At 47.8% G+C, this 24,759-nt stretch overlaps 1 protein-coding gene across 6 annotated transcripts in view; it reads right to left on the bottom strand.

Annotated features, from left to right (window-relative positions):
- The window catches only part of UBXN6 (UBX domain protein 6), a 335,037-nt gene that overhangs the window by 303,424 nt on the left and 6,854 nt on the right, over window positions 1–24,759 (bottom strand). The gene's annotated exons all lie outside the window — the stretch shown is intronic.

Raw genomic sequence — 24,759 nt, 5'->3', positions numbered from 1 at the left:
ATACCATCCGCGCAGGATCATTCAATGGGGTAAAACCTGAGGTAAAAGCCCTGTAGGCAATCCATGTTACCGAGTCTCAGCTCATCCATATGAATATCAAAAAAGTCTACAGTGAGCGGGGTGTTCCTTATTACAGCCCAGTGTTAAATCCTTCAGTCAGGGGGTGTGGATTTTTCATGCATTAATAGGTGATAAGTAGTAGTGGTTTTGAAATGACTCCAACAAGCCCATGTCTTCCTGAATCTCTCTGGGTGTTCCTTTGCTACACAAATCAGCTCCTCCCTTTCCTCAATTTTGGTGATCCTATTAAACCATTGTCGGATAGTGGGAACATGTTCTGAGAGCCAGTGGACCGGAATACACTGTTTTGACGCGTTTATCATGTGCAAGGTAAGTGATTTACGGTAGGTCCTAAAACGAAGTGAGGAGTGGTGGAGTAAGAATTGTGCGGGGGAAAGGTCTAGGGTCTATGTAGTTACCTGTGCGATTATGGCTCAAACTTTTCCCCAGAAAGACTGTAGCAGTGGACAATCCCACCATATATGTAATAGCGTACCTGTTGACCGGTGACATCTCCAACATGAATCTGAGATGTTAGGATCAAATTTGTGAACTCTGTACCATCTAGAATATAGTTTAAAGTTGCTTTCTTGCGTGGAGACACATATGGACCCTTTATGTATATGGTCATAAATGCTGTCCCAGTCCTCTGGCGATAGTTGGAGCTATAGGTTGAAATACCAGGCCCTGCAGGCTTTCCGAAACGGAAGGGCAATGGTGTTTTCGAGATAAGTGTAGAGCTGAGATACATGTCTCTGGGGAAGAGTCTGTAGAGCAAAGTTTTTCAAATGGGGTAAGTGGCCTAGAATAATCTTTTAGATGTGGGGAGCTCTGTATAAAGTGGTGGAGTTGTCTATACATCCATGGTGTCAGGGTCAGCTGTTTGTAATGGATTTGTTTGTAATGACGTCTCTAGATAAGAACCTATCATCTTTGAAAAGTTGATGTACTTTCAAATTATCCGCGGGGTTATATACGGCGAGAAAGGCCTGTGACATACCGGGTGGAAAGTCCGGATTCATTTTGAACAGAGTCAGAGGGCCAGGAGTGGAAGAGAACTCATTTTTCTGACTCATCTGATGGTAACAGGACAGAGTGGGGCCTATGAGAAGGTGTTCCCTGAACTCAGAAGGAATGTGAGAGCTTTTCAGCCAAGGGGAGGTGGCGAGGGGTATCCCCGAAAAATTAACCCAAGCCTTACGGTTGCGGTTCGTAGACCAGTCTACTACTCTTGCCAGGTGACAGGCCCTGTAGTAGCGGGTGATATCAGGTAATCCAATACCTCCACTCTTCTTGGGCATAGTAAGTTGGTCAAAGCCAATTCTAGGGCGTTTATTACAGAGTGTTTTGTAGGTGTCAGGGACCCCAGTGTTTGCTGCGATCGCGCACGGGTCTGCGTATGCGCGGTGTGTCTGGCCACACTAGCATGCGAGCATTGGGACCAGGGCACCCGCGATTGCAGCAACGGACGCGAGCCTGGCACCAATCAGGGCGCAGGGCGCCCTATTTAAAACAGGTTAGGACTGTGTGCAATTGCCGCATGGTCTTACCTGTTTCCTGAGTTCCTGAATAGTAGATTGTCTTGTTGCCGACCCTGCCTGACCCTGATTTGCTGTCTGTCTCCTGTCCTGATCCCTGGCTTGTCTGACCATTCTCCAGCTTAACCCTGCACATCCTGATCTCGTTACCGAACCCGGCTTGTGACCTGGTTATCCCTCTGCCTGCTGATTTTGTACTACGCCACCACCACCGTTACCGACCCAGTCTGCCTGACGCTGTTCTTGTTACCTCCTCACATCAGGCTCTCACCTGCTATACACCTCCAACAGTACTTTTACCACAGCTGGGTGAACCCAGGGGCCGTGACCTGGTCTCAGCCTGCTCCAAGTCCATCCCCACCATCAGGGGCCCTGGTGAACAAGCAGGAGGGTGCTTAGATTCCACGCTCTGGGGGATTCCGGTCTGTGGGGCGCTAGAGGCTACCGCGGTAGGATCCCTAACAGGACCATACGGCCATGACAGAGTTTGGAGGAGGACCCTCACCCTGGGAGGAGATGTGCCAACATCTGGCGGCACTCACACGAGCGGTAAAGACACTGGAAGAGAGATGCAAGCACCTGGAGGGACAGGTCCAGAGCTTGGCCGAACCGGCACCCACAACATCGGGCACAGTGGGAACGCCTCCTGCCACGGGTTCAGCAGGGCCTTCCACTGGAGCAGCATGTTCCATTCCTCCGCCAGAACCAAGAGTACCAACCCCTGAGCGGTTCAATGGGGACCGAGGGAAGTTCAGGGCCTTCCAGAATTCCTGCCAGCTGTACTTTGAACTGCAACCCTGGACCTTCTCTTCGGAATCGGTGAAGGTGGACTATGTTATATCCCTGTTGCAGGGTGAACCTCAGGGATGGGCCCATCGTCTGTTGGAGGCCCACCACCCACATTTGAATACCGTAGCCACCTTCTTTAAGGCAATGGCACAGCTGTACGACGATCCGCATCGAGCTGCCTTGGCTGAGGCAGCCCTCTATTCCCTACAACAGGGACGCCGGGATGCGGAGGATTATGCTGCTGAGTTTAGGTGTTGGAGTGGAGATGCACAAGGGAACGACGCAGCCTTACGCCACCAATTCCGGTTGGGATTGTCGGAACCGCAAAAGGACGAGTTGGCAAGAATAGGAGTCCCTGACTCCTTGGAAGGACTAATAGATCGGGCCATCCAAATCAATCGCAGATTGCGGGAAAGGAGACAGGAGAGTTCCAGCCAGGGGCAAAGAACCTCATGGATGCTGCCAAGGGTACCAGTCATGCCAAGGGTCAGTGTCGGCAATCGGAGTCCAGAGCCGTCAGAGGGAGCCGAGCCCATGCAACTTGGCTTGATGCGGCCTTCCCTTTCTACAGAGGAATGACAGAGGCGTCGGGCTAACAACCTGTGTCTGTACTGCGGAGCAGCGGGTCATATGGCACGCTCCTGTCTGGAGAAATACTCTAAGTCCTCCTCTATTTTTTCTTCTATATCTACTGTGTGCGCAGGCAACCCCACTCACTTGGCTGTGCCTGTGTCGTTTCAGGTGACGGCTATTATTGACTCCGGGGCATGTAGCTGCTTTGTCGATGTCGGTTTTGCTACCCAGCATCAGATACCGTTACTCGCCAAAGAGCATGGTTTGAATATTTTCTTGGCGGATGGGTATCAGATAAAATCGGGGATGGTAGATTGGGAGACCCCTCCTATACACACCACGGTGGCGGGGCATCACCAGGAGCTCCTCCGTTTGGACGCCATTGCGTCCCCCCTATTTCCAGTTATTCTGGGGCTCCCCTGGCTACGAGCTCACGACCCCCAAATTGACTGGAAGACCGGGTCAGTCCAGTTCCCCTCACGATACTGTCAGGAACATTGTTTATCTAGGTTATCACTAGATACACCGGCCCGATTAGCTGTAAGCCCTGATGCCGAATTAGCCCAAATTGTGCCTGCGGCCTATCATCAATTCTTGGATGTGTTCAGTCCACGGGGGGCAGAGGTTCTTCCCCCACATCGGGCATATGATTGTCCCATCGATCTGCTCCCGGGTTCTGAAATCCCTTTTGGCCGCATTTTCCCACTATCACAACGTGAGCTAGGGGCATTAAAAGAATACATTGACGAGAGCCTCCGGAAGGGATTTATTCGCCCTTCCACATAACCGGCCAGGGCAGAGATTTTCTTTGTCGAGAAAAAAGACCGATCACTGAGACCTTGTGTTGACTCCAGGGACCTCAATAAAATTACGGTCAAAAACCGCTACCCCCTTCCTTTGGTCCCAGAGTTGTTTCAGAGGTTGAAGACAGCATCCATCTTTTCTAAACTGGATCTCAGGGGTGCCTATAACCTGGTATGAATACGGGAGGGGGATGAGTGGAAAACGGCGTTTCGCACCAGGTTCGGGCATTTTGAGTGCCTAGTTATGCCTTTCGGGTTATGTAATGCACCAGCCACCTTCCAGCACTTTGTCAATGACATTTTCAGGGATTTCCTTGACATTTTTGTAATCGTCTACCTGGACAACATTTTGATATTCTCCTCGTCTTTGGAGGCACATCGGGGACATGTTAGGAGTGTGCTGGAACGTCTCCGTCAGCATGGACTCTATGCTAAAGCCGAGAAATGCTGTTTTGAGCAAGAAAGCATCTCATTTCTTGGTCTAATTATCTCCACCACGGGGATCCCTATGGATCCTCAGAAAATCTCGGCCATCCTGGAATGGCCTGCCCCCACGGATAAGAAGGGAGTTCAGAGGTTTATTGGGTTTGCCAACTTTTGTAGAAAATTTATAAATAGCTTTCCTGGCCTGGTAGCACCCATTACCCATCTCACCAAGGTGGGAGTACGTTTCCAATGGACCCCAGCAGCACAGGCAGCTTTTGAGGCATTGAAAAGGCTGTTCACAACGGCTCCCATTTTGAGCCACCCTGATGCATCATTGTCCTATATACTAGAGGTAGACGCATCAGAAGTGGCTGTTGGAGCGGTGTTGTCACAGAGGGTAGGGGCCAAGGAGCTAATGCATCCAGTGGCTTTCTTTTCTAGGAAACTCTCCCCTTCGGAAAGGAACTATGATATCGGAGACCGGGAATTACTGGCCATTAAGACAGCTCTGGAGGAATGGCAATATCTGTTAGAGGGAGCCCTACATCCCATTCTGGTCTATACCGACCATAAAAACCTTGAGTACTTAAAAAACAGCTAAACGCCTCCGTCCACGCCAGGCCAGATGGGCACTGTTCTTTGCAAGGTTTAATCTCCATATAACTTATTGTCCTGGGTCAAAGAACACTAATCCAGATGCTCTTTCCCGGATGTTTGAGGACCCTAGAGAGACGGCCCAGCCAGACACCATCCTGCCAACAGGTAGCTTCCTACTGCTTCAATCTGAGCTGTTGTCTAAACTGCAGGCTGCCTCCATCCGGGTTCCTGACCTGCCTGGGGTCTCCTTACAGAACAAGGAAGGTCTTTTCTGGAGGGGGGAAAAGATCTTGGTGCCCAAGGAGGTCCAGTCCCTGGTGTTAGGTTACTGCCATGACCATCCCCTAGCGGGGCACTTTGGGATACATAAGACTATAGATTTGGCACGACGCACATTTTGGTGGCCAAACATGGCCAAGGATTGTGAAGCGTACGTGAGATCTTGCCCCATCTGCACCCGGAATAAACCTACCAGAGACAAGGCCTGGGGCCTATTGGGACCTTTACCAACACCTGACCGACCCTGGAGTATGATCTCCTTAGATTTTATTGTAGAATTGCCACCCATGCAAGATCTTTGTCGTAGTGGATCGCCTTTCTAAGATGGCCCATTTCCTTCCACCAGCCAAGACACCATCTGCCTCTGAAACAGACCAAGTGTTCATTAAAGAGATTGTGAGGCTTCACGGAGTGCCAAGAGTGTCTCGGACCGGGGAGTGCAATTTACATTCAGATTCTGGAAAGCGCTATGTGAGGGGTTGGAGATTAAGTTATCTTTCTCGTCTGCATATCACCCCCAGACAGAGCGAACCATTTAGATGCTCGAGCAATATCTGAGATGTTATACATCATTCCTGCAGGTTGACTGGCTGAAACTTCTACCAATGGCAGAATTCGCATATAATAATGCGAACCATTCCGCCACCAACCAATCCCCATTCTTCGCCAATTATGGGTTCCACCCTACCTTCCTGCCAGACCTGGTTCCAGAGAACTCAGTACCGGCAGCCCAGGACACCTTAGAATTCTTTACTACCAATAACAAGTTATTACAGGAGACAATGGCTAAGGCCCAAGAAGACAGTAAAAGGTTCTGTGACAGGAGGAGAAAGGGAGAATTGGTCATACACCCTGAGGATCGAGTTTGGTTGTCAACAGCCAACCTAAAACTGACATGCCCATCTAGAAAATTGGCACCCAAATTTGTGGGACCCTTCCAAGTAGAACGCAAGGTTAATGAAGTGGCATTTAAACTGGCTCTCCCCGAATCCCTCAAGATACATCCAGTTTTCCACGTATCGTTGTTAAAACCTGCAGTTCCAGACCCCTTTTTAGACCGCAGGTCTAGACCTCCAGAAGCCATAGATATCAACGGGGAGGAAGAATTCGAGGTGGAGGCAATTTTGGATTGTAGGAAGAGGGGTGGTCAGGTGCAATACCTGATCAAGTGGAAAGGCTATGGGCCGGAGAATTCGTGGTAAGAATGTCCATGCCCACAGATTAATGTGGGAATTCCTTCGTAACCAGCCTCAAAGGAGGAATCGGATGGGCATCTGGAGGCTGCCCGTAAGGGGGGGCAATGTCAGGGACCCCAGTGTTTGCCGTGATCGTGCACGGGTCTGCGCATGCGCAGTGTGCCCGGCCGCACTAGCGTGCAAACATTGGGACCAGGGCACCCGCGATTGCAGCGGCGCTCGCGCATGCGCACTCACAGGCACGAGCCTGGCACCACTCAGGGCGCAGGGCGCCCTATTTAAACAGGTTAGGACTGTGTGTAATTGCTGTATGGTCTTACCTGTTTCCTGAGTTCCTGAATAGTAGATTGTCTTGTTGCCGACCCTGCCTGACCCTGATTTGCTGTCTGTCTCCTGTCCTGATCCCTGGCTTGTCTGACCATTCTCCTGCTTAACCCTGCACGTCCTGATCTCGTTACCGAACACGGCTTGTGACCTTTTTATCCCTCTGCCTGCTGATTTTGTACTACGCCGCCACCACCGTTACCGACCCGGTCTGCCTGACGCTGTTCTTGTTACCTCCTCACATCAGGCTCTCACCTGCTATACACCTCCAACGGTGCTTCTACCACAGCTGGGTGAACCCAGGGGCCGCGACCTGGTCTCAGCCTGCTCCAAGTCCATCCCCACCATCAGGGGCCCTGGTGAACAAGCAGTTTGGGGCTTAGATTCCGCGCCCTGGGGGATTCCGGTCTGTGGAGCGCTAGAGGCTACCGCTGTAGGATCCCTAACAGTAGGACTTAAAGAAGGAATTCGGTAATTTGATTGGAATAGTTTGCAGTAGGTATAATATTCTAGGGAGCACGTTCATCTTGAGGATAGCTGCTCTACCAAACCAAGAGAAAAAAGGTTTGTTCCATGTCTGAAGATCTTTGGTGATACTACGTAAGAGGGGTAAGAAGTTTTTGGCGTAGAGTTCCGTAAGGTGAGTCGGTAATTGGATTCCTAAATAAGTGATGGCCTCAGACTGCCAAGTAAAAGGAAAATTTGATTTCGCTTGTTTAATCATATCTTGGGTTAGTGAGACATTGAGGGCTTGGGATTTAGAGAAGTTTATTTTGAAGTTAACTAAATACTGAAACAATTTGAAATCTTGTAGCAGGTTGGGTAGCGTAATATGTGGGTCTGTTAGGAATAGTAATATGTTGTCAGCAAAGGCCGCTATTTTATGAATTTTGCCATTGATCAGAATCCCCTTGATGCTGTCATTCTGTTTAATGCAGTTCAACAAAGGTTCCAATGTAAGAATGAATAGGAGGGAGATAATGGGCATCTCTGTCTGGTCCCATTGCCTATCAAAAAGGGATCTGAAAGGAGGCCATTGACTCGCATTTTAGCCGTGGTTGTTGTATATAAAGACAAGATAAAGGTCAGGAAACGAGGAGGCAGCCCAAGGCCAGTCAAAACGGCCTCCATGTAGTCCCATGCCAGTCTGTCAAAAGCCTTTTCAGCGTCTAAAGAGACAAAGAAGCCAGATTGTTTCTTTTGAATCAACCAATGATGTATATTTATGGCCCTTATCGTATTGTCTCTAGCCTCTCTACCGGGTACGAACCCCACCTGATCAGTTGATATAATGGGATCTATGATATGTAGTGGACGACTGGCCAGAATTTTGGCAAAAATCTTTAACTCAACATTCAGTAGGGAGATCAGACGATAGTTCGCTGGGGATGTTAGGTCTTTGTTTTCTTTCGGTATAATCATAATATGAGCTTCAGAGAGATGGTGCATGGACTGCCCTGGCGTATCTAGTGAATTGAAGGCCTGTAGGAATGGATATGCTAAGATATCAATGAAGGATTTGTAATATGTAGTTACAAATCCGCCTGGGCTTGGGCTTTTACCAGGTTTCAGTTGTGTAATGGCCTGTTGTAGTTCCGTCAGGGTCAAGGCTCCATCTAAATCTTTTGCTTGTGATTGGGAAATGGATTTGGGAAGGTATTGGGCAAGGAAAGTCTGAATAATGGCCTTACGTGGTCTAGTATCTCCTGTCAGTTTTGGTGGTAAGGGTAAGTTGTAAAGGGTAGAATAATATTTCTCAAATTCGACTGCAAAATCTGTTGAAGTTTTAAGTAAGCGTCCTTGTTTGGAGTTGCGCTGATGAATGTGTCGAGCCACCCTTTTAGATTGCAAAGCCTGAGCTAAAAACTTGCCACTCTTATTTCCATGCTCATAAAAGAGTTTCTGTGTTAAAGTAAAATTACGTTTGGTTTTCTTTTCCACTATATCTCGAAGTTGTTTGCGAGCCTGATCCAGCTCGGTAGCAGAGTTTACAGCCCTAGAGCGTTTATGTAAGCATTCAAGTGTACGAACTTTTTGAAGTAAAGACGTAAAAGATGCCTGAGCTAGGCGTTTTCGAGATGCAGTGATGGAAAGCAGAAGTCCACGTATCACGCATTTGTGTGCTTCTCATTGTATGCGAGGGGTCGTTTCCGGGGATGCATTTTCTTTAAAATAGTTGGCGTCACATACCTGATGGGAAACTGAATTGACAAGGTCGGCCTCACTTGTGTCACTAGCCCTGACCCCGCTGAAGTTGGAACAGAGGGAGTCTAGGGACCAGGGGGACAAGAGCACCAGTGGTTGTTGCTTGCGGCTCTTGCAGGTGATGACCTTGGTAGGCAGAGTATCCTCTGATTTGGGCACCGTAGAAATAGACCAGGTAGGTTCTGTGGATTGCCAGATGTGCAGCAGAGCAAGAGAGGTAGCCAGGACACAGGCCTGGAGCAGAGTTAAGGATAGCCGGGGTCAAACAGTCGGGGAGCACGGTACAGAATCAGAGGGAAAAGCCAAAGTCAGGAGCAGAGCCGAAGTCAGGAACCAGGAGCAGGAGAGTAATCGGAGTCGGGTCAGAAACAAGCTGGGTCAGCAACAAAGGAATTGTACGGAACTAGCAGGACACAGGGGGAGCTGAAGACCAGTCAGCACTGAACCTGAGCAGAGGCACTCCTTAAATTGGCCGTCTGGCACCAATCTTCGCTGTGCGTGTGCATGGTCGCGTATTCCTGTGCGCATGCGCACAACCGGCAATACTCCTGCGGGAATGCCTGTGCGCATGCGCGTTCCCGATCGCGATTCTCCTTGACGGAAATCCCTTACATTGCCCCCCCCCCTTAGGGGCAGCCTCCGGATGCCCACTAGGGCTCGTCTCTCAGGGTGCAGACAGAGATAAGCTTGAAGTATCCGTGGGGCATGGATATTAGTGGATGGTTCCCAGGAGTTATCCTCTGGTCCATAACCTTTCAATTTGATGAGGGACTGGGTCTGTCTGCCCTTCTTCCTACAATTCAAGATAGCCTCAACCTCGTATTCTTCATTACCCTCAACCAGCAGTGGGGCAGGCGCCTCCGAATTCCGGTTGGGAAACCCACTTGGGATATGTGGTTTCAACAAGGAGCAGTGGAATACCGGGTGAATTTTCATGTTAGCAGGTAGTTCCAATTCAAAAGCCACAGGGTTCACCTTTCTCTTGATGGTAAATGGTCCCAGGTATCTTGGACCAAGCTTCCTTGACAGACAGCTTAATTTCAGATTAGCCGTGGATAGCCAGACTTTATCCCCTTGTTTCAATTTCAAGTTGCCCCTTTTCTTCCTGTCAAAAAATTCTTGTTCCTCGCCTGAGCTTCAGAAATCGTTTTCTGTCTCCCACATCATAATTCCTTTCCGAAACACTTAATTTCCGGGAAAGCGACAGGGTGCAGAAGGGATTTGAGTCCCTGTCTTTGGGACAATATGGCTTCTACCGCGTTTTCCGAAGCATCCACTTCAAGGACAAAGGCTAGAGCAGGGTCTGGATGCTTCAGGATGGGTGCGGACGTGAACATGGTTTTCAACTGCTCAAAGGCTGTTTGGGCCTCAGGAGTCCACTTGAAGGGAATATGCTGCCTGGTGAGCTGTGTCACTGGTGCGATGATTCCAGAGAAGTCCTTGATAAATTTCCTATAGAAATTTGCGAACCCTATAAAAGCGCTGCACTGCTTTTCTGTCTCCTGGAATGGGCCATTCTAAGACGGCAGACACCTTTTGGGGGTCCATATAGATGCCCTCAGAAGTGATCACAAGCCTCTCAAATTCACATTTCTCGGCCTTGGCGTAGAGATGATGCTGGCGTAGTCTATCCAGAGTTTTCTTTATGTGATCCTGATGACTTTCTATGGAACTGGAGAAAACCAGGATGTCGTCCAGATAAACGATTATGAATAGATCCAGATAGTCCCGAAATATATCTTTTACCAGGTGTTGGAAGGTTGCTGGGGCATTACAGAGACCAAAAGGCATTACCAGATATTCAAAATGCCCAAATCGGGTTTGAAAGGCCGTTTTCCATTCGTCACCTTTCTGGATTCTCACTAGGTTGTAAGCGCCCCTCAGGTCCAATTTTGAGAAACAACATGCTCCTCGTAGCCTTTAAAATAACTCGGGGATTAGAGGAAGGGGATAACGGTTCTTGATCGTTATTTTGTTTAGGTCACAGTAATCTACACAAGGTCTCAGAGTGTAATCCTTTTTCTCCACGAAGAAGATGCCGGCTCCTGCTGGTGATGTAGAAGGTCGAATAAACCCTTTTTCCAAATTTTCGTCTATATACCCCCCGGAGGACCTCTAATTCGACTTCGGATAAGGGAAAAATTCTTCCGAAAGGAATTTTGGCACCGGGCAGGAGCTCAATCGGACAGTCATAGGAACGATGAGGAGGAAGAGTGTTGGCACTCTTTTTATTGAACACGTGCAGATACTCGTGATATACCACAGGAACGAGTTTCATGGTCTCAGGATCCGAGTGAATACTGAGGAGTTGTCACACTTGTCTCTTTAGGAGTACAGCGAGTCAGACAATATTCTGAAGGGAAAGAGATTTCTCCAGACAACCAATTGATAGTTGGATTGTGTGCTCTTAGCCAAGGCATGCCGAGAATAACTGGAAAAATCGGGGAGGTAATAATGTCCAGACATAGGAATTCCTGGTGTCCTGAAGGAGAGTAGCAGAATATAGGCATGGTTTCTTGTGTTATAGGGCCAGAACTGATACCAGACCCGTATGCCAGATGGACTGAAAGTCTTTGTGCTTTGGTACGGAGTGGAATCTGATTCTGAGTAGCAAAGTGAGCATCCATAAAACAGCTACAAGTACCTGAGTCTATGAAGGCCGGGACCATGATTGTCCTTTTGGCCAGTTGTAGTTGCAGATGAAAAGAGAGGTGTGTCCGGCTTGTTCCTTGAGGTCACAACAGTTGGGAGAGGGCTTATGAGGTCTTATCGGGCAGGTAGCCACGAAGTGACCTGCATCACCACAGTAGAGGCAGAGGTTGGATTTCTGCCGTTGAAGGCGTTCTGCTGCGGATAACTGTGGTCTCCAAAAGCTCCTCCTAGCTAGGTTGGTGGGTGATTCTGGTGAACCAACATTCGTGGAGGGCCCAATTTCAGAGCATATCAGAATCTTCCCGTTAGTCCTCTCATCCTGTCTTTCCCGAATCTGATGGTCAATATGGATCATCAGGTCTATCAGACTCTCCAGTCTGGTAGGCACCCTCACTCGGGCCAGCTCATCCTTCAGGGTATCAGAAAGACCAAGACGGAACTAATAGCGGAGAGCAGACTCGTTCCACTGAGTATCCGAGCTCCAGATGCGGAAATCAGTAACATATTCTTCCACAGGCCTCTGGCCTTGCTGTAGTCTACTGAGCATAGATTCCGCGGCTTGGCACCGGAAGGGATCAGCATAGATTTGTGCCATTGCTGTAAAAAATGAGTCAACTGAGGTCAGAGCCGGATCATGTTGTTCACGGAGATGGTAGGCCCAGGACTGAGGTTCATTTCTAAGAAGTGTGATGATAAATCCCACTTTGGTATTTGATGAAGAGAAGGTCTTGGTGAGCAGGGAGAAATATAACTCACAGGAGTTACGAAAAGTCCTGAACTTCCGGCAGACTCCTGTAAAAAACTTGTCAGGAATGGACTCGCCAATGGTGGTGGACTCACCTGCCTTGTGGGCTGCAGTACCAGGGCTGGCCAGCGGGTGCTCTCGGCAGCCAGAAGCTCACTCCTACATTCAAGCCATCACCTGAGGCTGATTGCAGAAGGTGTATTTAAGGAATGGCCAGGCCTGCAGTCAGGGCCTTGGTGTATTGTTCCCTGGCACCCCTAACCACACGTAGCATTAGACCCCGACCGCTTCAACCCTGGCAAAACGACCACACGAAATGCCTCAAACTACGCAGTCGCGCGCTGGAGCACTTATGCTGCAAAACCAGATCCCCTCGCGCGTTCTCCCTCTATAAAGCTGCCTACCTCACCTACACCACCACCCTCCATGCCGCCAAGCAAGCCTATTTCATAACCCTTATCAACACCCTCTCCACCTGTCCTCGTCGGCTCTTCTCCACTTTCAAATCCCTGCTCTCTCCCCCCCCCCCACCCCCACCCAGCACTTCACTCACTGCCCACGAGATTGCCAATCACTTCCAAAACAAGATTGACGCAATCCGTAAGGACATTCTCAACTCACAATCCACCTCTCCACCTAGCCTCCCGCCCTCCTTTAACCCCTCAATCGTCCCCTCCCCCGACCTCATAGCCGCACTACACCCCCCATTATACCTAATGCCCCGCACATCATCACCTCCCCAACACTCCGCTCCTTCAACTACCCCCGAGCTCTCTAAGGTAGCCCGCCTCACCACCTGCCCCCTGGACCCTATCCTCTCACAGCTCCTCCAGTCACCCCCCCCCCCATCATTCGCTCCCTCACCCACATCTTCAATCTCTCCCTCTCCACTGGCACCTTCCCCTCCCCTCTAAAGCACGCACACGTCACCCCCATACTCAAAAAACCCTTCCTGGACCCCACTAACCTTAACAACCTTAGACCCATCTTCTTGTTGCCCTTCACTTCCAAGCTCCTCGAGCGCCTGGCCTACAATCGCCTAAGCGCCTACCTTACTGATAACAACCTCCTTGACCCCCTACAGTCTGGCTTCCGTCCCCTGCACTCCACCGAAACCGCCCTACTTAAAATCACCAACGACCTAACCGTCAAAGCCAATGGCCACTATTCTATCCTCCTGCTCCTCGACCTCTCCGCGGCCTTCGACACTGTTGACCACCCTCTCCTCCTTGCCCAATTGAACTCCCTTGGCATCAAGGACGCTGCTCTCTCCTGGTTCTCCTCCTACCTTTCCCAACGCTCCTTCAGCGTCACCTACAACACTGCCACCTCCCCCTCCCTCCCCCTCTCTGTTGGGGTCCCCCAAGGCTCTGTCCTCGGGCCCCTCCTCTTCTCCATCTATACCTCCTCCCTTGGCAAACTTATTCACTCCCACGGCTTCAACTACCACCTCTATGCCGACAACACCCAAATTTACCTCTCCACCCCCCACCTCACCCCCTCATTCTCTGCCCGCATCGCCCACCTCCTAAATGACATATCAGACTGGATGTCGCTCCACTTCCTCAAACTTAACCTATCCAAAACCGAGCTCCTGGTCTTCCCCCCACCCCGTTTCCCCCCCCCCCATCACTACTAACAACGCCACCATCTCTCCCACCCCACACGCCAAAGTCCTGGGTGTCACCCTGGACTCCCACCTTTCCTTCCTACCCCACATCCAACTGCTATCGATGTTGGAGGCTCCACCGCCGCAACATCTCCAAGATACGCACATTCCTCACTCCAGACACCACCAAACAACTCGTACACTCCCTCATCATCTCACACCTGGACTATTGCAATTCCCTTCTCACTGGCCTACCCAAACAAACGCTATCCCCACTCCAGTCGATCCTAAATTCAGCGGCTAGACTCATCCACCTCACCAACCACTCTACATCTGCCTCCCCCCTCTGCCAATCCCTTCATTGGCTCCCGATTGCCCAATGCATCAAATTCAAACTGCTAACTCTGACCTACAAAGCCATTCACAATGCCGCCCCAATCTACATAACTGACCTGATACCCAAATACTACCCTACCCGTGCCCTCCGCTCCTCACAGGACCTCCTACGCTCTAGCTCCCTGGTCTCCTCCTCCCACGCTCGATTGCAGGACTTCTCCAGGACTTCCCCCATCCTCTGGAACTCCCTACCCCAATCCATCAGACTGTCGCCTACCCTCACCTTCAGGCGCACCCTGAAAACCCTCCTCTTCAGGGAAGCCTACCCCGACCTCACCTAACAACTAACCTCCTCCACTCCTCCCGCCACTCCATCCCCCACAGCCATCTCCTCCTGTGCCACCTTTACCTCCCTCCTAGATTGTAAGCTCGAAAGAGCAGGGCCCTCGAACCCCCCGTGTATTGTATTGTTACTGTCTTGTCTCATGTTCTGTCCCCCCTGCTACTGTACAGCACTGAGCATACCCATTGGCGCTATATAAATACTGTATATTAATAATAATAATGAGCCCCTGTACCTGCATCCTGTCTGCTTCCTGCCTGATCCTGACTCTGCTTGAACTCTGCCTGCACCGACCTCAGCTACTCCTGACCAATCTTCTGCCTACTCCTTGTACCTTGTCTGCCCGTTAGCTACCGACCCGGCCCGCCTAACTACATTGTTCTCCATATTTATATATATATATATATATATATATATATATATATATATATCAGTTAAGGTTTGGGTTTGTTGCACCTTGTTGTACGTATTTGTGTTATTTTTGGGTTTGGCTTGTTGCGCTGCGTTTATGTTTGTGTTGCCCTTAATAAATTATATTGTTTTACACGCTATACCTGAAGTCTGTGTTTCCCTGTGTCGGTCCACACACCTCTGGTCATACCCAGAGCCCTGACAGAACTCAGGCGTAGGCACCCGGGGTTCCGGTAGGGCAGAGTTTTCAAGGATCATACTGGTCTCTGTTTGAGTGGCTGAATCAAAGGCTACCATGAGATCTGTGTCTGTGAGGGCATTAGAGTCGGTCAGCAGTTTACTCTCCAGATGTTCAAAGTTTTTCTGCAGGTCGTGTATCACGTTAAACAAGGTAGTTACTGCTTGGTGAATGTCCCCCAGTTGCGAGAAATCCCTTTCAGACTCCATCATTGGCTGGCTGGTACTGTCACGTACCTGATGGGAGACTCAATTGACAAGGTCGGCCTCACTTGTGTCACTAGCCCTGACCCCGCTGAAGTTGGAACAGAGGGAGTCTAGGGACCAGGGGGACAAGAGCGCCAGTGGTTATTGCTTGCGGCATTTGCAGGTGATGACCTTGGTAGGCAGAGTATCCTCTGATTTGGGCACCGTAGAAATAGACCAGGTAGGTTCTGTGGATTGCCAGACGTGCAGCAGAGAAAGGTAGATAGCCAGGACACAGGACTGGAGCAGAGTCAAGGATAGCCGGGGTCATAAACAGTCGGGCAGAGCGGTACAGAATCAGAAGGTGAAGCCAAAGTCAGGAGCAGAGCCGAAGTCAGGAACCAGGAGCAGGATAGTAATCGGAGTCAGGTCAGGAACAAGCCGGGTCAGCAACAAAGGAATCGTACGGAACTAGCAGGACATGGGGGGAGCTGAAGACCAGTCAGCACTGAACCTGAGCAGAGGCACTCCTTAAATGGGCCGTCTGGCGGCAATCTTTGTCGTGCGTGTGCACGATCGCGTATTCCTGCGCACATGCGCGCAACCGGCAATACTCCTGCGGGAATGCCTGTGCGCATGCGCATTCCCGATTTCGATTTTCCTTGCCGGAAAGCCCTTACAGTTGGTCAACGATTCACAGATTTTCTGTAAGGAGAAAGGGATTTAATCTCCATGTTTTGGATATAGATGGTGCATCGGGGAGTTGCAAGGTCATCATAATCGGGTGGTGATCGGATAGAATCATGGGTTCGATCAACGCAGATTTCAATGTGTGTAAGTCTTTTTGCGAGAGAAAAAGATAGTTAATTCTGGAATGGCGTTTGTGAGGTGCGAAGTAAAAAGTGTAGTCTTTGTCAGAGGGGTGAAGGGTACACCATGTGTCATGGAGGAGAAGGTCGTTCAGTTCAATTTTAATCTGTTTAAGTGCTTTGAAAGGTTTGGATGAAAAACCTGTTGAAGTGTCTTCTAATGGGTTCAGTGCTACATTAAAATCGCCCCCAAGAATCAAAATACCCGATTGAAATGTAGCAAGTATTTTGGAGACTTCACGGAAAAAGCTCACTTGTGCTGTATTGGGGCTGTAAATGTTGGCTAAAGTAAGCGGTTTGTTATAAAGGGTGCCTTTAAGGAAGAGGAACCTATCCCTCTGGATCCTCAAGAGATTCAGTGATTGTAAGCGGGAGCGTTTTGGAGAGTAAAATGGACACACCTTTTGCTTTTACCTCGGTGTTAACTGAGTGATATGCTGTTGGCTAATTAGCATTGGAGAGTCTAGGGATGTGATCAGCACGAAAATGAGTTTCGTGGATAAAAAGCACGCCTGCTCGAAGGCTTTTCATGTAAGTTAGGAGTTGAGAGCGTTTCTCAGGTATATTTAGGCCTCTTGCATTAAGAGAGGCCACAGAAAGTGTGCGGTATGTTCGCTTAAATGCGTGTTTGGTAGCCATTGTTTTGTATAAGCAAAAAAGAGTTGGTTAAGGTCTATAGTGACAACAAATGGGTATAGCGGAAAAAGGAAAAAAAAAAGGGGGGGGGGGCTCCGTCTCGTAGTAAAACTCTTATGTAATGGTTATATACTAATGTGTTGTACGGGAATATAGAATTCAAATCGGAGAAGTGTCGGACTCAGAGGCGGCTGTAGTGGGGGTTCACAGCGTAATCTCAAGAAGTTCTTAACTCGCGAACGAGGAGTGTGTAAGGAGAAGGAATCCAACAGGAGGTAGCCGTGACACGCGGACATAGGTGGATGGTAGCTAAATTTCTACAGAGAGGTAATCGATTCTTATCGGGGGGATGCAGGTAGATGATAATATGGGTAAAGATGTGGTAGCTATAGTAGTGTGGATATTCAGGTGCACCATTAGGAAAGCTCATATATGGGGATGTACACTAATAGTTGTGAAGGTGGCAAGTTCTAAAGGAAGAATCCTATGTGTCTGATTGTACATAATACTGTCTTGGACAGTCATTGAGATAGTGCTATTCAGCAGAGTGTGGCATATTTATACCTCTAAAATATTATATTATCACAAATTAAACGGTGTACATTCAGTAATTAATCTCTTTCTGCAGATGACATTGAACCGTACAGTGCAAACAAGCAGGCCAATGCAAAAAGGTCTCCATAAACTTTATCAGTTCCGATTGAAGATACCAACTTTATACGAAACACTGTCATGCAATATCAATAACATATATGACTATTTCGGGATGTAGGCCACAGGCCATATATCCGGTTAAACTGTATCCCTGAAATAATATAAATATTGGCCCCAACCGAGGCGCTTTATGCTGTACAACAGGCCATTATTACAGATGCGGATCAACCACAGAGCGGACGAGACTGTGGTAAACAGGTAAAGGGGAGGCATCGAGAAACTGTGGTCTATTGAGAGCATGGATCATATCAATCTAAATATATAGATCAAAGATTAACCCAACTATTAAACGAACAAGAAGTGTGAATAACAAGTAGAGAAGCCCCATTCCTTATAGCTGAGTTACCACCTTGTCCAAGGGTAGTTAGGAGGTATGTGTCTGAAGGAAAAAATAGTTTTTTGTAAAAAAAAAAAAAAAAAAACCTTGAGTTTCCGAGGTACTCACATCTGATACTGGGAAGCATTTTAAGGTAGACAGAGTACTACATGGGAAGGAAATAATGTATAGAGGATGGGGGAGTAGCGGGACCAAAATATTGGTATAGTGCCTACATTGACCCAAATATTCATATATAAATCAAGGTGCAGGCATGAACATGGAGGAAAGCAGGCTAAGCTGGGAAAGATTCCTATGGGCCCATATGTATGTATAAAGCTCAAGGAGACACTATGGGTAAGTTATACAACCAAGTATGGCATTGTCGCGTACTAACAGTACCACAGGGACACAATGTAGACATTAAATAAGAATGCAAAGACTCTTCCTGAGGTATCTCAGGGACTATAAAATATATTTCCACCAGATAAGACCGTCTGGCCTTGATAAACCGTAGTATTAAAGACACAAAAATCACAGTCGTAAAAGATCCCTTATCCAAGGACATCACTTTCAAAATGCGTGGGGATTCAGCGACTCAGGCCTATGTCTAAAGAAATGATTTGACTGTGTCTCTGGATCCCATATGGATCTACACTCCGGTTTCCATCAGGGCTAGCAGCATGATGCAGTAGGTCATTACTGACCAAACAAGTAAACTCCAGGGCCAGCAGGAGTGTGAACCGCGGCTCCATTGACATCACCACACAGCCCACAGAGAGCAAGAGCGAATATGATCTCAGTAATTACATTCAAAATATGTGGACATATACAACTGATAGATAGTATACATAGGAGGAATGACATTCTGATGTGATACACATACCCTAACGCCTACTTCCAAGGAGCGCAGGGGGTTTTCAATGAATGGTGGAATGGGACCGTGGATTAGAGGAAAAGTACGTAGCATATTCGATCAGACTCAGCCTCAGAATGGGGGAATGTTGATGCACGGGTGCAGGGATATGGTGGAATGGAGAAGTGTCATTCGTGACGTGCCTTGCGATGAGCTCTACGTAGTATTAAGTCGGATGTCGACTAGATAGCAAACTATATCTCTCGGGGGGTCAGTGTCTCTGCCTCTAGGACGCAGAGCCCTATGAAGGCATTTGATCTCAATTGGAGATTCCTGTGGTCTTTCCAAAAGATCATTAAAGATGGTTAAGAGCGTTTGGGTACGTTGGCCAGACTCAATTGCCTCAGGGACACCACGTATCCTTAAATTATGTCGTCTTCCCCTGTTGTCCAGGTCTTCGATGTGACGAACAAGCTCTCTTAGGTGCATAGTGTGCGTATCAACCAACTTGCACATATCATGGATGGCAAGATCTTGCATGATAACTTTATCCTCTACTGCGTCAAGCCTGTGAGCCACTACCTGCATATCGATATGTAACTCAGCTATGGCCGCAGAGAGAGCCCCTTTAATATCTTATGCAACCGCTTTCAAATCCCCTATGGTGAGAGGGGAGGTTTCAGAATGGCTGGTTGTGGTAGCTGCAGATGAACTCCTGATCTGTGAAGGAGTCTCCCTATTAGGCGAATGTAGGGGAGACGCATGGGAGGATGCTTCAGTGTGTTCTGGGGTCTGACACTGGAATAGCTGCGATTGGCAGGACCACCTGGATGGCGAGGAGATCTTGAGCGAGGGGTGGCAGGTCTCCTATCTGCTTTCCCCATGACAGCGACGACTCTCTTTGTTATGGTTACGTATTCCCACCTCCGTGTGTCAAGGCTCAAGATATTATACTGCCATTTTCTCTGGGCTCAAGCAGGGCCTCCCAGTACATGTAAACTTGTATAAAAAAAAAAAGAGAAAAATCTCTGGAAAGGCCAGGGATCCCACTGTAGGCCTCAGACTGTTTGGGGGGATAGGCGGCAGGTACAGGGGTTGTGGCTCTGTAGATTCCCCAAAATGCTGGGTTCATATCTCTGCGGAAGGGATGCAAGGAGTGTCTCTGTATTCCCCTGGTGATTGCTTTACTATTGTGCCTGGGCGCATTTCCGTGGGCGAACGTCTAATTTTTATGAGCGACCGTCTACTTTTACCCCGCTAAGAGATTTACTATTGAGCAGCGTCAACAAGTAGACGCCCAATCGAATTTACTAACGAGACACACACCAGGAATCAGACTCACAAAGCAGACTTGGTAAAAGGTATGTCTAATACCATGAAAAATCACTGCAGAGACATGTTCACTTTGAAATTTGCTTTGCCAAATATCAGGACTTCACTTTAAACAATATCTGCCATTTCAAAAAAAAATTAAAATGTGTTAAAAAGTTTTTTTTTAAGCAAATCGACACAGTGAAAAACTAGACACTCGTGCAGCTTATTTGGCTGATACAAATGCGCATGTGCAGAACACATTTTAGCCGTCCTCTGTGGGCGCTTGCTTTTTAGCCACTGCTCAATAGTAAATCTCAGTGTGGATTCCTCTGACAGCCGACACTCGGTCACGTCTACTGTGTTTAACAAACAGCACTAGGCATATCTTTATGTATTCTAATTTGATTTCCTTAGTTTTAGTGATTCTATTTTTGTTTCTTATCCCCGCCCCTAACCTATTTAAGAGCTGTCAGCGAGACTTTTTTTCCATAAGGCTGGAAGCCTCTGACAGGACAGGAACTTTTTTGTTTTTTTCTTTTTTCGGATCGCCGCCGCGATTGACGTTGGATCTACTTCGGGGGGACATTGTTTTAATAAAGGACTTGTCAAAGACCCTGTACTGTTTTTTTTTGTTACACAACACTTTGTTTTTTTGTGAATGAGTAGCGGGACCATGTACCGCAGACTTATTCACGTGGGGAGGGGGGGGGGTCGGGATCTGGGGTTGTTAAAGGGGGCTTCCAGATTCTGATAGGCCCCCCACCCGCAGACCCCCACAACCACCGGCCAGGGTTGTGGGGAAGAGGCCCTTGTCCCCATCAACATGGGGACAAGGTGCTTTGGGGGGGAGCCCCCCCTGCCTCAAAGCACCCCCCCATGTTGAGGGCATGTGGCCTGGTATGGTTCAGGAGGGGGGGGCGCTCGCTCGGATAAGGGTCTGGGATGGATATTGGGGGGTCTCCACGCTGGTTTTTTTTTTTTTTTGGCGTGGAGTTACCCCTTAACATCCATACCAGACCCAAGGGCTTGGTATGGATGGGAGGGGGGACCCCACGCTGGTTTTTTTATTATTTATTTAATTCACGGAAATGATTTAAAATTCAGCTGTCAGTGGGAAACCCCGATGACAGCTGAAACATTCCTTCTGTCCCTGCAGAGAGCTCGCTATTATATTTGACATTAAAAAGTATAGAGACTGCAACATTGTATCTATTTGTATCCATTTCGGATATAGATGTTTTTATTCGGATACATATAGATACAATGTTGCAACCTTTATACTTTATAATGTCAAATATAATAGCGCAGCTCTCTGCAGGGACAGAAGTAATTACTTCGCTATTATATTTGCCGACCGTAGACGGGGCGAAAATCGTACAATTTTTTTTACCGTTGGTGGTAACGTCGGCCCATTGAACAACCGATTTTTTTTTTTTTTTAATAGGTCAGTTATCACCCCATCTATGGCCTGAATTTTTCTTTCTTCTTTTTTTTATTTTTTTTCTTGCAGGTCATGGCTCATGCGCATATTTTTTTATCTGTAAAAAGATCAGCCAATTTGCCGATCATTGCCGCTAAAATCGGCCGATCTGCAAAATCGGCCGATTTTTATCCAAATTTACCAATTAAAAAAAGTGGCAAAATCCCAAAAAATGGCTGACCAATTAACCCACTAACGGCCCGAAAATCAGCCGATTTTTTTTTCGGCCGATTTTAGACCCATCTAAACCAGGCCATAAATGGGTTTAAAATCAGCTGATTTTTCTGCCGAAAAAGAAAATCGAACGATTTTCGGGCCGTTAGTGGGTTGATTGGTCGGCCATTTTTCGGGATTTTGGCACACTTTTTTTAACAGTAAATTTGGAAAAAAATTTTTCCAACTTTACTGATAAACAAAATGGATAACGGAAGAGGCCCTTGTCCCCATTAACATGGGGACAAGGTGCTTTGGGGGAGAGCCCCCCTGCCCCAAAGCACCCCATGTTGAGGGTATGTGGCCTGGTATGGTTCAGGAGGGGGGGCGCTCGCTCGTCCCCCCCCCTTTCCTGACCTGCCGGGCTGCATGCTCGGATAAGGGTCTGGCATGGATTTTGTGGGGGAACCCCAAGCTGTTTTTTATTTAATTTTGGCATGGAGTTACCCCTTAATATCCATACCAGACCCGAAGGGCTTGGTGTGGATGGGAGGGGGGACCCCATGCCGTTTTTTATTATGGTGCTGGTTTTTAAATGTAATTTCTCTTTTTTTTCCTTCACTATAGCTCACAAATTCACCTGTCACTTTCCCCAGCTAAAAAAGAAAGTTTTCTTGGAATTTATATCCCTAAAGGAAACAATGTTTACTTTGAGTTTATTAAAAGATACAAAGTTTTCTGTAACTTCGGGGAAAGTGACTTCTAAGCTTGTGAACTATAGTGAAGAAAAAAAAAAGGCTGGCATTTGCATTTGAAAATCAGCGCCGACATACACTTTGTATTGCGAAAAAAATTATTAACAATTGTGTAAACCGAGGCATTATTTTCAATGGATTTTCATTCGTAAACCGAAAATTACGTTAACCGAGGTGTTGATAAACCGAGGTACGCCTGTATCTTGTATCTTCTTGACCCTTTACAGTCTGGCTTTCGCTCTCCACACTCCACTGAAAAAGCCCTACTAAAACCCACGAATGATCTACTAACTGCTAAAACCAATGGCCACCACTCCGTACTCTTACTACTTGACCTTTCTGCGGCTTTTGATACAGTTGACCATCCCATCCTCCTCAAAAATCTCCACTCTCTTGGCCTCAGAGACTCTGATCTCTCCTGGTTCTCCTCTTACCTATTGCAGCGCTCCGTCAGTGTTACCTACAACGCTGCCTCCTCCTCTTCACTCCCTCTTTCTGTAGGGGTTCCTCAAGGTTCTGTCCTTGGACCCCTTCTCTTCTCCATCTACACCTCCTCCCTTGGTCACTTGATAAACTCCCACGGCTTTAAGTACCATCTCTATGCTGATGACACACAAATCTGTCTTTCTACCCCTCACCTCACCCCTTCAGTCTCCACTCACATTACTAACCTACTAAGTGACATATCGGCATGGATGTCACTCCACTTCCTTAAACTCAATCTTTCCAAAACGAGCTGTTAGTATTCCCTCCAGCCCGTGCCCCCTCCCCTGACTTCTCCATCAAGATCAATAACACAATCGTCAGTCTCTCTCCTCATGCCAGGGTACTAGGTGTAACCCTAGACTCCCATCTGTCCTTTCAGCCCCAAATCCAATCACTGTCCAAATCTTGTAGACTTCACCTCCTCAACATCTCCAAGACACGACCGTTCCTAACCTCGGAAACCACTAAGCAACTTATTAATTCCCTTGTTATATCTCGCCTTGACTATTGTAACTCCCTCCTCATTGGCCTACCTAATCGCAAGGCTATCCCCTCTACAGTCTATCATGAATGCTGCTGCCAGACTCATACACCTTACTAACCGTTCTGTATCTGCCACCCCTCTCTGCCATTCCCTCCATTGGCTGCCCCTTGCCCAACGGATAAAATTCAAAACACTAACAATAACGTATAAAGCCATTTATAACTCTGCCCCAAATTACATCACCGATCTTGTCTCTAAATATCACCCAAACCGTACTCTCCGCTCCTCGCAAGACCTCCTGCTCTCTAGCTCCCTTGTCTCCTCCTCCCATGCTCGTCTCCAGGACTTCTCCAGAGCTTCCCCCATCCTCTGGAACTCTCTACCCAATTTATCAGACTATCGCCTATTCTGCTCACTTTTAGGCGATCTCTGAAAACCTCTCTCTTCAGGGAAGCCTATCCTGCCCTCAACTAATACTGGAATCTTCTACTCTTCCAACCGGTCCATCCCCCACAGTTACTACCTTTTGTACCACTAGATCCTCCCTCCTAGATTGTAAGCTCCAAGGAGCATGGCCCTCAAATCCTTCTTGTATTGAACTGTATTGTTACTGTATTGTCTCCCGTTATATTGTAAAGCGCTGAGCAAACTGTTGGAGCTATATAAATGCTGTATAATAATAATAATGATATCAACTTGTGAGGGATTTTGGTCCTAGCTGGGGTCTCCACCTACATCTCCCTCCCCAAATGAGGTGATTGGTTCTCTTCTTCAGGGAGACACCCTGCTGAGTGCCTAGAAAAAGGCTGTTATGTTTGGAGTTAAGCTGAGCTGAGTTGAGCTAAGTTGAAGATTCTCCCTTGTAACATCGGAACCAACTCTGGGAGACGGCCTTTTTGCTCTGAAACTTGAAAGCTGCTTAACCCAAGGCTTTTGGCAAGTACTTTATCTATCTAAATTCCTTTCTGTTATTTCTTTGCTGTGTTATTGCTCTCTCTCTCTCTCTCTCTATATAGAGGTTACATATTTTCTGTAAATATTTTTATTGTACCCTTTTGACCTTTTAGTAATAAATCTTACTTTCTGAAAGTGTTGAACTGTTTCTAAAGCTCTTTAATGCAAATTAAGAACCCCTGCCTCTGAAAAGTGCAACTGTGTGTGTGTTTTAAACTTCGGTATATCTCTGCCTGCGGTGACAGTGGTATACCGACGCTTATGCAAATATCATAGTGTTATTGCTGATATTGCCGAGTTTCCTCTTTCTTTGTACAAAAAGGAGGTGGTGGCAGTGTGAAGGGTTAATTGCGTAATTAACCTGACCCAGTAACAATCGCTCCCAGGCTGCAAGTACACAGATTGTGGTCCATTAGCTGGAAAATATTTGTGC

Source organism: Staurois parvus, unplaced genomic scaffold (assembly GCF_062004578.1).
Source record: "Staurois parvus isolate SC_StPar_1 unplaced genomic scaffold, SC_StPar_1.0 ptg000405l, whole genome shotgun sequence".
Taxonomy (NCBI): domain Eukaryota; kingdom Metazoa; phylum Chordata; class Amphibia; order Anura; family Ranidae; genus Staurois; species Staurois parvus.
This window is presented reverse-complemented; position numbering and strand designations above follow the sequence as displayed.